We start from the raw sequence: 12,132 nt of genomic DNA, 5'->3' as shown, positions 1-12,132 counted from the left end.
CTACTAATGAAATGCGGTTGTCTACATTATGGGCTAATACTACCTTTCATTGGAATATCACTATTCAAACATGGTCTATTGACATGGTGGCCCAGGGCAATTATGCAATCTGTGTTAGAAGAAATTGGAATCCTGAAAATGGGAATTTTGTAGGAACTTTTATGGGGTGCAATCGTACTATCAAAATTAGTTCGGGGATGGCAACCGTTTCAAATTATTCAAGGGCCCCTTGGCCCATCCCTGAAGGATCAGGGTGGTATTGGTTGTGTAACCACACAGCCTATAAAGTTCTTCCAGTAGGATGGTATGGTACCTGCACCCTAGGAGCAATAATCCCTGCTGTAACAGTTTATCAGAGTCTAACACGAAAAGAAATTCGCAATATAGTATGGAGGGATCAGCGAAGTATCCCTTTTAATTCCCTTATCGAGCGGCCCACGGGTTTTCATTCCTTTGCGCGCTGGTTTCTGCCATGGTTGGGAGTAAGTGAGCTAGAAAAAGCTATAGTTAATATTTCTGCTGCCTTAGAGCAGATGGCCAATGCCACTGCAGATGCTTTATCTGCCCTCCAAACTGAAGTCACACAATTATCTCAAACAACCCTGCAAAATCGCTTAGCATTAGATTACCTCCTCGCTAATCAGGGTGGGGTATGCGCTTTAGTAAACTCCAGCTGTTGTGTTTTTATAAATCAACACCATAGGGTAGAGACTGATATCCATATCCTCAAGCAACAGGCGACTTTATTTCATCATATCAGTCTTGATAATACCAGTACTGGATTGCAGGAAGTATGGAATTGGCTCACATCATGGATGCCGGATCTCGGGATCTGGGGAAGACGTGCTCTGTACATGTTCATATTGATTGCTGTTTTCTTTGCCATGTTATATGCCTTCAATGTTGTAAAATGTGTTATTCGCAGTTATTAGTCCTTCATCGTGGTTACTCAGCTCCTATATAGTGTTCACTGACGTACAAAAAAAAAGGGAGGACTGTTGAGGGAAAAGCTAACATGTACAGAGCTGGCACCTTTTGGCGCCAGCCACTGTCTGTGCAGCACAGACTGCAGCACATTTGGGGAATCGTTTCGGGCCTTGAAACTGTTCAGCACAGACCGCAGCACATTTGGGGAATCGTTTCAGGCCTTGAAACTGTTGTCCTTCCTGTCTTTGTGGTATGTGAGGCACGTTGTGTAACTGCATGTTCTGTTTTAATGATAAAGCTGTTGACATTCTCAGAACACGAGAAAGCACTCACCAGAGAGTGGCTGAGGATGGGGTGAGGATGGAATTCATTGGTTAAGGCTGCTGATGCACGAGGGCAGCACGCGATGTCAGATGGTATATAAGCTTTGCATAAACTGTATACGGAGTCCCCTCCTGACTAGCGGGGGGGCACCACGCTCGAGCGTAATACATTAAACACAGACTGGAAACTCTGCAGATCTGGACCTGGTTTTTGGTGCCTCAGCCTAAAAACTTGAACCGTGCGTGACCGATCAGGTATAATTCGCAACAGGGTTCACGCCCCACCCATGCCAGCCACATTGGCAGCATTGAGGAAAGATTCAACTGGGGCTCAGCAGGTGCAGAATGACAGCTGAATGCACTTTTGGTAGATTGCAGGGACGCTGGCATTTTTACTCATGAGACTGGATCTCAGGGAAAAAAATCCCAATATTTATCCTGCATAATATCTGCGAAGCAAAGGGGGAAAAGTTGCAGCTGGGCTGGAGATAGAGTAGCTGTTCGCTGAGTTTGAACAGCCAGACACTAGGGCTACTAGAAGAGCTCAAAGTGGAACTATCTGGTTCAGGCAACCTTTGAAAGAGCACTTTAACAGTATGCCACACTAATGCATTGTGGTGTACTGTGCTCTACTTGGCCCTGGTGTTTTGGGGCTGTTAGGAATTGTGTGGTGCTCTGGTGTACATCATTGCATATAACACTGTCAATGCACCCAGACCCACGGACAGCAATTCTGGGCCCCAGGGCAGAACAGTCAATGGGCTCCCGCATGTGCCTAGTGACCTGCCAGCTGCGCTGCTGGGTGAACTCTTCTGGCATGGCCAGGGCTTCCACATGCCTGCCCGGCAGCCTTTGCTGCTGCTAGTACCACCCCGCATGCGCCGAGGAGCACAAGCGCTGACTTCCAGATTTCCCCCTGCTCCGTCCTAGGCCCCTTCCCCCAATGCCCCACTCCCGCCCAACCTCTTCCCACTCCTGTTCCGCCCCCTTCCCTGAGGGCGCCCCATATACAACTGGTGCCTTCCCATAGTGGGGAGGCACAATCTAAAGGGCGGGTCACGTGCCCCCTCAATGCTGGCAATGTGGCTGGCATGGGCAGTGCCTGAACCCCCATTTGAGGAGGCTTGCCCCCTGCCCTGCCCCTTCAGCCTGAGGCCCCACCCGCCCTGCCCCTCCTCCCCTGCCAGGGCCAGAGGAGCTCCAAGCCCCACACCGCAGCCAGAGAATCCCCAGCCAGCTCAGCTGAGCAGCCCCTAGCCCTGGCCTGCCCGCCCGAGCTGCCCTGTGCACCAACCTGCCCGCCCGAGCCGTCCTGAGCCCTGGCCTGTCCTGAGTTGGCCTAGGCCCACCTGCCTGAGCCCATCCTGAACCCAAGTCCTGGCCTGGGCCTCCACGCAGGACTGCCCAGCAGCGTCTCAATGGCTGCAAGGGGCTGGTCCCATCCCTTCCACTCCCGGCATCTGCGCCATGCATCGCCCAGGCCCGCCCCTGCACCGCCTCTTCCCACCCCCCGCTCTTCACCCCCCAGCACCTCTGGAACTCCGCCAAACAGCTGATAGGGACAAGCTGATCAGTGGGTGCCAGGAGGCGTGGGGAAGGAGGGGCCCGCCAGTGGGTGGTCAGCACCCACTTGGCGCCTATGCTTAGGAGCCGTGGCCCGCCCCGTCGATTTAAAAGGGCCCTGGGCTCCCTGCCTCCACCGCTGCTACTGGCCCCTGGACAATTGCCCCATTTGCCTTCCCCTCCCACCATCGGCAGGCCTGAATGCACCTATTAATTTTGTGGTGCTTGCTATACATTTATGATTATAACACTGTGTTTGTCACTGATTCTATGAATTGTGTCACACTGTACAGCCACATGTAAATTGGTGCTTTCAGAACCACTAGGCACTCTGCAGCATACGTTGTGAACTGATAAAAATTATTTTCCAAATAGTAGAATTTTATTCAGTAACAAAATCAGTGCAAAAAAAAATCTGAGACATTTAAAAGCAAATATATTAAAAATTAATAAATTAGTGGGAAAGAACTTAAAGGGAAATAAATTAATGTTAATTTTAGCTACACATACAGCTACTATGGCTCTCTCAGGTCAGTGTATGTGAAGCTGTGGTTGTCCTTAATGTCTCCCATTAGGTAGGGGTAGGGATGCAGCCCCAGATGCCATGTGGAATGTTGAGGGTTGGGTGTTGGGAGGTGCTGCAGAGGAGCTTCCCATTGACAGCAAAGGTGAGCACGTGATTATTGAACCTGTGGGTCCACAAGAGGCAGCAGTATTGGAGTTTGCTGCCAGAGAAACCCCATTATATCCTGGTGCATCTCCCTCTTCTTTACCTGCTGGGGCTCCTGAGTCTTTCTCCTGTCTGCTATTTCCTTCTCCAGGCTGCAATGTTCACTCTCCAGGGCCTGTGCTCACAGTCTGATGCAGCACTGGCTTGTAGGATCTCCCTGAACATGTCATCCCGAGTCCTCTTCTTAATCCTCCTTATCTGACTCAGGCATTCCACAGGGGTGGAGGGGGAACCCTTTGAGGCCACACAGCAGAAGCTGCAGATAAAGCATCTAGAGGTACCATTGTCAGTATAGTCACAATGGAAAGCCAAAGTTAAGATTCAGAACTCCATTCCCTTGCTCCCCTAAAGTTTTTAAGAAGATATACTTACTGACACTTGTGCTTGTGCATGGTGCCACTCACAGCAACAGCCGTGGTGAGTCGGAGCCACCAGGGTGAAGGAGATGAGGAGAGAATAGCTCAATTGCATGAAACGATGAGTAAAGGGCAGTGGCACTGAACACTGGCACCATTTTCCACAGGCAGTGGTGATTTTAGCTGATCTCTCACTCCTGAGGATAACAAAGGCAAAGAGAGAATAGCAGCTGCTATCATCCCGAAACCATGTACTGCAATGGCGCCTGCAGAAGTTATCTCCAAGTGGTGTGGGAAAGTGTCTTACCATGGAGGAAGAAATAAGGCTGCCATCCGTAGAAACCTTCAGGAGAGGGTTGCGGAATATCCCCCGGAAAGTGTTGTTGAGATCTCTCAGGAGGATTCATTGGACATCCCTGTGTGCACGAAGAAAGTGATCTGCTGCCCCTCCTCCCCGCATACTTCTACAGGGGAATCAAAAGCAGATAACAATGCTCTCTCTCTTTGTCGTATTGCTATCTCTTTTAGTATGAGTAAATTAATGAAAGGTCAGTAGCTGTGTCCTGTTACATTGGGGGCGCCATCAGTGCATCATTGTAATGGGAAACACAATTACACATTTACCCAAGGTTTCTTCCCTGGCATTGGACTCACCTATGCTCAATTGCTGGGACTGACTGAACTGCAATGGAGTCTCAAACAGGTCCTGGCTCGCAGCATAGCTGGACCTCCCCAGTTGCATGTCCCCCATCCTCCTCCTCTTCCTTCTCTACCTCCTTGTTCTTGCTGTTTGCACCATTGGCCGTGACTCAGGCTCCTCAGAAGTATCCACAGTGGTCTATGGGATGGTAGTGGGGTCTCTGTCAAGGATGGCAGGCAGCTCTTTGTAAAACTGCAGCGTGGCCCCCAATTGGTTGTTGGCCTCCTTGGCTTCTGATATGTCTGACACAGTTCCTTTGCTTTCATGCGGCACTACTGCTGGTCCCTGACATAGCCATTCTCCTGCATCCCCCGTGCAATCTGCTTGTAGATGTATACATTTCTATGGCTGGTCTATAGCGCAGCCTCCTCCTCACAGGCCCAGGAGATCCAATATCTCCTGTCTACTCCAAGCTGAAGCAGGTCTGGAATGTGTAGCTGGCCTGGTCAGCTAGGCAGTTGCACACAACAGGAGAGAACTGCTAGGTGTGCTTGCCAAGCTGGAAAATCAGGAAAAGGCATTTCAAAAATTTGCTGGGCTTTAAAGGGGAGGGGGGCCTGCTGGTCTCCAGGATCCTGGGAAATGGCGCTCACAATTGTGACCAGAGCAATCAGTGTTTGGGCATTGTGGGACAGCTGCTGGAGGACTGTTAGGGTCAACATAAGTAATGCAGTGTCTACACTTGCAGGTGTTGACCTCCAGTACATCTACCATGACTCAACGCTGCTTGGGGAAGTGGTGTTACTGCTTCGCTGTAATGGGGCACTTACCTGGAGAGAAGACAAATTTAAATTAGACACATGCCACAACTAGGTCCGTGCAAACTGGCTTACATCAACCTAAGTTTGTAGAGTAGACCAGGCCTAAGATGTGAGTTGCTAGAACCAAAACTTTTAATTAAGTGAACAATCCAGCTTCTGAATTTGTGATTCAGTTATGACTGGATACACACAGTACAAAGAAACCCATGTTGTTTAATCAGCACAACTGTATGCTTGGAGTTCTAGAGGATGATGTTTGCTTGGCAACAAGTTGGATATTTTTATCAGTGAAAGGTGAAAGTAAATGTAGATCTCTGGTTGTTTATCTTCCAGATTATCCCTTTATGTAAACTGAGTTGTGTACATGTACCATATTATGGGCTAGTTGGGGGTAGAGTGGTGGTAGGGAACTCTAGCGTAAAATAAATGTCAAAACTATGGGGTACCATGATTTCTCTGTTCTTGTGTACTGCAGAGCATGGAGAACTTAAAGGGGACATGCTTATCCCCTTTTTTGCTTTTTTATGCTGTATAAAGATAACCTAAAAATGTAAGGGCTTTGGGATGGGGAGGGAGTGGGGATTTTTTTAACTTCAAAAGATCAGGAATATAAAAATGTATCTTCTGTAGTTTTGTTGGATGAGCAATCAGAAGGATAAGGAATGTGTACAGTGAGTTCTTACTACCTTAATAGAGGTGCTGAGGATGGTGAATCTTTAACAAAAGCTTTTTATTCACAATGTTAATTAATGATTAAAGATAAACAGGTGTTAGGAAAAAAACTGTGTGTTAAACAATCCATCTAAAATAACAAATCCAATCTAAAGATTCCATCCCTTCTCTATAACTCAATTTTTACTTTCTTGGTCCTTACAATGTCACCATTTCACTAGTTCTCCAGTCATAGCCCTGGTCTATACTAGGAGTTGATGTCAAATTTAGCAGCTTTAAATCGATTTAACCCTGCACCCGTTCACACAATGAAGCCCTTTTTTTCGACTTAAAGGGCTCTTAAAATCGATTTCCTTACTCCACCCCCGACAAGGGGATTAGCGCTGAAATCGGCCATGCTGGGTTGAATTTGGGGTACTCTGGACGCAATTAGATGGTATTGGCCTTCGGGAGCTATCCCAGAGTGCTCCATTGTGACCGTTCTGGACAGCACTCTCAACTCAGATGCACTGGCCAGGTAGACAGGAAAAGGCCTGCGAACTTTTGAATTTCAATTTCCTGTTTGGCCAGCGTCGCAAGCTGCAGGTGACCATGCAGAGCTCATCAGCAGAGATGACCATGATAGAGTCCCAGAATCGCAGAAGAGCTCCAGCATGGACAGAACAGGAGGTACAGGATCTGATCGCTGTATGGGGAGAGGAATCCGTGCTATCAGAACTACGTTCCAGTTTTCGAAATGCCAAAACATTTGTCAAAATCTCCCAGGGCATGAAGGACAGAGGCCATAACAGGGACCCGAAGCAGTGCCGCATGAAACTTAAGGAGCTGAGGCAAGCCTACCAGAAAACCAGAGAGGCAAATGGCCGCTCCGGGTCAGAGGCCAAAACATGACACTTCTATGATGAGCTGCATGCCATTTTAGGGGGTTCAGCCACGACGACCCCAGCCGTGTTGTTTGACTCCTTCAATGGAGATGGAGGCAACACGGAAGCAGGTTTTGGGGACGAGGAAGTTGAGGAGGAGGAGGTTGTAGATAGCTCACAGCAAGCAAGCAGAGAAACCGGTTTTCCCGACAGCCAGGAACTGTTTCTCACCCTGGACCTGGAGCCAGTACCCCCCAAACCCACCCAAGGCTGCCTCCCGGACCCGCCAGGTGGAGAAGGGACCTCTGCTGAGTGTACCTTTTAAAATACTATACATGGTTTAAAAGCAAGCATGTTTAATGATTAATTTGCCCAGGCATTCGCAGCTCTTCTGGATGTACTCAGAAAGCCTTTGCAAAAGGTTTCTGGGGAGGGCAGCCTTATTCCATCCACCACGGTAGGACACTTTACCACTCCAGGCCAGTAGCACGTACTTGGGAATCATTGTAGAACAAAGCATTGCAGTGTATGTTTGCTGGCATTCAAACAACATCCATTCTTTATCTCTCTGTGTTATCCTCAGGAGAGTGATATCATTTATGGTCACCTGGTTGAAATAGGGTGCTTTTCTTAAGGGGACATTCAGAGGTGCCCGTTCCTGCTGGGCTGTTTGCCTGTGGCTGAACAGAAATGTCCCCCACTGTTAGCCACGGGGAGGAGGGAAGGGCTAACCACACGCTGGGGGAAGGCAAAATGCAACCTTGGAACGAAAACATATGTGCTATGTATGTAATGTTAACAGCAAGGTTTACCGTGAAAGAGCGTACCCATTGTTCTATAAAATGTGTCTTTTAAATACCACTGTCCCTTTTTATTTCTTCACCAGCTGCATGTGTTTCAAGGATCACAGGATCTTCTCCTTCCCAGAGGCTAGTGAAGATTAGAAGGCGAAAAAAACAACTCGCAATGAAATGTTCTCTGAGCTCATGCTGTCCTCCCACACTGACAGAGCACAGACGAATGCGTGGAGGCAGACAATGTCAGAGTGCAGGAAAGCACAAAATGACCGGGAGGAGAGGTGGCAGGCTGAAGAGAGTAAGTGGCAGGCTGAAGAGAGGGCTGAAGCTGAAAGGTGGTGGCAGTGTGATGAGAGGAGGCAGGATTCAATGCTGAGGCTACTGGAGGATCAAACTAATGTGATCCAGAGTATGGTTGAGCTGCAGGAAAGGCAACAGGAGCACAGACCGATGCTACAGCCCCTGTGTAACCAACCGCCCTCCTCTCCAAGTTCCATAGCTTCCTCAACCAGATGCTCAAGAACGCGGGGGGGGGGGGGGGCCCCCCGGCCACCCAGCCACTCCACCTCAGAGGATTGCCCAAGGAACAGAAGGCATTCAATAAGTTTTAAACTTTTAAACTTTTAAAGTGCTGTGTGGCCTTGTCCTTCCCTCCTCCACCACCCCTCCTGGGCTACCTTTGTAGTTATCCCCCTATTTGTGTGATGAATTAATAAAGAATGCATGAATGTGAAGCAACAATGACTTTATTGCCTCTGCAAGCGGTGATCGAAGGGAGGTGGGGAGGGTGGTTAACTTACAGGGAAGTAGAGTGAACCAAGGGGCGGGGGGTTTCATCAAGGAGAAACAAACAGAACTTTCACACTGTAGCCTGGCCAGTCCTGAAACTGCTTTTCAAAGCTTCTCTGATGAGCACCGCACCCTCCTGTGCTCTTCTAACCGCCCTGCTGCCTGGCTGTGCGTAACTAACAGCCAGGCCATTTGCCTCAACCTCCCACCCCACCATAAATGTCTCCCCCTTACTCTCACATATATTGTGGAGCGCACAGCAAGCAATAATAACAGTGGGAATATTGATTTCGCTGAGGTCTAACCGAGTCAATAAACTGCGCCAGCATGCTTTTAAACATCCAATGCACATTCTAGCACCATTCTGCACTTGCTCAGCCTGTAGCTGAACAGCTCCTGACTACTGTCCAGGCTGCCCGTTTATGGCTTCGTGAGCTGGGTCCCCAAGGATAACTATTGTCATTTCAACATCCCCAACCATTATTTTCTGGTCTGGGAATCAAGTCCCTTCCTGCAGCCTTTGAAACAGACCAGAGTTCCTGAAGATGCATCATGTACCTTTCTCGGCCATTCCACGTTGATCTTGGTGAAACGTTCCTTGTGATCCACCAGTGCTTGCAGCACTATTGAAAAGTACCCCTTGCGGTTTATGTACTCACCGGCTTGGTGCTCCGGTGCCAAGATAGGGATATGGGTTCCGTCTATGGCCCCACCACAGTTAGGGAATCCCATTGCAGCAAAGCCATCCACTATAACCTGCACATTTCCCAGGGTCACTACCCTTGATATCAGCAGATCTTTGATTGCATTCGCTATTTGCATCACAGCAGCCCCTACAGTAGATTTGCCCACTCCAAATTGATTCCTGACTGACTGGTAGCTGTCTGGCGTTGCAAGCTTTCACAGGGCTATTGCCACTCGCTTCTGAACTGTGAGGGCTGCTCTCATCTTGGTATTCTTGCGCCTCAGGCCAGGGGAAAGCAAGTCACAAAGTTCCATGAAAGTGCCCTTACGCATGTAAAAGTTTCGCAGCCACTGGGAATCGTCCCAGACCTGCAACACTATGTGGTCCCACCAGTCTCTGCTTGTTTCCCGAGCCCAGAATCGGCATTCCACTGCATGAACCTGCCCCATTAGCACCATGATGCCCACATTGCCAGGGCCCGTGCTTTGAGAGAAGTCTGTGTCCATGTCCTCATCACTCTCATCACTGCGCTGACGTTGCCTACTTGCCCGGTTTCGCTTTGCCAGGTTCTGGCGCTGCATATACAGCTGGATAATGCGTGTGGTGTTTAATGTGCTCCTAATTGCCAAAGTGATCTGAGCGGGCTCCATGCGTCTGGTATGGCGTCTGCACAGAAAAAAGGTGCCGAACGATTGTCTGCCGTTGCCCTGATGGAAGGAGGGGCGACTAATGACATGGCTTACAGAGTTGTCTTACAGGGAATTAAAATGAACAAAGGGAGTGGCTTTGCGAGAAACAGTATGGCCCCCTCAAGGATAGAACTCAAAACTGGGTTTAGCAGGCTGTTGATTTCACAGAGGGAGGGAGGGAGGAGAAAATAAATACAAAACAAATCTGGTCTATTTCTTGTTTTGAGCCACTTCATCTATCTTTATACATCTTGCTGGCACCAGACTGTGCAGTACGACAGCTAGCCATTGTCTTCTCCTGGGTGCTCGGCAGAAGATGGTGCAATATGACTGCTGGCCATCATCTTCTGCTGGCTGCTGATTAAAAGACAGTGCGCTGCCAGTAGGACTCAATCGCCATGAGACGAAACTTAAAAGGGAAATGACCTGGCTGAGTCACTCCCATGTTTGCTCAGGCGCCCCTAACTTCATCGAGGTCGGTTAAAAGAGCACCTAGGACTACGTCGACGACGGCTACCAGTTATACTGCACTGTCTGCTGCCAAAAGGCAATAAACTGCTGCTGTGTAGCAATGCAGTAATATGTCTGCCAGCACCCAGGAGACATACAGTGACAGTTAGCTGAGTGGGTTCCATGCTTGCTGTGGTATGGCATCTGCACAGGTAACTCAAGAAAAAAGGCACAAAACAATTGTCTTCCCTTGCTTTCACGGACGGAGGGAGGGAAGGGGGGCCTGGAGATATGTACCCAGAACCATCCGTGACAATGTTTTAAGCCCCATCAGGCCCTGGGATTTCTACCCAGAATTCAAATGGGCGGCGGAGACTGCGGGAACTGTGAGATAGCTACCCACAGTGCAACGCTCCGGAAGTCGACGGTCGCCTCGGTACTGTGGACACACTCCGCCGACTACATGCATTTAGAGTATTTGTGTGGGGAAACATACAATCGACTGTATAAAAACTCTTTCTACAAAACCGACTTCTATAAATTCGACTTAATTTCGTAGTGTAGACATACCCAAAGAGTCTTCCAGCCTAGGATCTGAATTTCTGAGGTAAAGTCAAACAAAGAAAAAAAACTCCAAAGCAGAATTTAAAATAATTTTTGGGGCTTGTATATGTAACAAAGAAGCAAAAAATGATTGAAACCCAATTTTCTTTTTCCCTTGCAGGTCACTTTTAAGAAAGATGGACAGTCTCAATCTTTTATCAGAACTGAACTTTGCTGATAAACTTCATTCCATTTTGTATTAGAACAGAGTATGTGGGAATGGTATCAGTATAACAATACATGGATGGAAAATAAAAAGGTAAATATTATACTGTTTGTGATGTGTGAAAGGAATACCCATTTATAGCTTGTCTCATTGTTGGACCAGATCTCCTGAAAAGAACTGCATTTATTCTTCGCTAATAAATATAAAGCAGAGCAAATAATCTAATTGATAAGAACATTTTTAAGAACTTTTTCTTTGATTTTAACTGTCTGGCACAGATACGGCCATGTGGCTAACTTTTCACTTGTATACAGATATAAAGTAAAAGTTTGAGTCAAGGCTCTTAACTAACTTGTGTTTCAATGTCATGCATCAGCCTGTTACTCAAATACTATTACCACATCTTTGTTATTGCAGTAAATGGCTGAGGTCATTTCTGAAGTATCTGCTGCATATATGGAATGAAATCCTCACTTACACACACACCCACCTTGGAATCAATGTCATTGACTTAATGAGGCCAGCATTTTTCCCATAGGATACTGAATCAATGTTTCATTTTTACTGAGTTTTCTGAGATTGAGTATGTTTTCAGTGCCAGTGCTTTTCCTTAATCTAAATAAATAACATTTTTACTGTTTTCCTTGAAGAAGCTAAAAAAAAATAAAAGTAAGGATTTATGTTGTGGGGTGTTGGTGGTTGCCAGCAAGTGTGTCTTTGATCTATGGGCAATCACAGAACTGGCTGCAGCTGATATGTATGGTAGCCATCCTTCATTCTGGCTAAATGGAAGTAGCAAATTAGGCTCCCTTATGAAGTAAGAAAACTGAAACAATAGAAGCCACCATCCAAACTACATAGAAAACCTAAACAAGAACTAACTCAGGGAGATCAAGAGGGGATTCCCAGGGAACTGACTGGTAAAACAGGGACTGGGACATTGACTGGATTGTAGCTGAGTGTGTCAGAAGCAGCAAGCAAGCAGAGAATCAAGAGAAAGCAGCCAAAAGAGCCAAGAGAAAACCAGAGAAGCACTGATAGTGTGGCCTTGAGAGGAA

The sequence above is a fragment of the Dermochelys coriacea genome, chromosome 5 (assembly GCF_009764565.3).
Source record: "Dermochelys coriacea isolate rDerCor1 chromosome 5, rDerCor1.pri.v4, whole genome shotgun sequence".
NCBI lineage: Eukaryota > Metazoa > Chordata > Testudines > Dermochelyidae > Dermochelys > Dermochelys coriacea.
The sequence above is the reverse complement of the archived record's forward strand: the minus strand, read 5'-3'. Positions refer to the sequence as shown.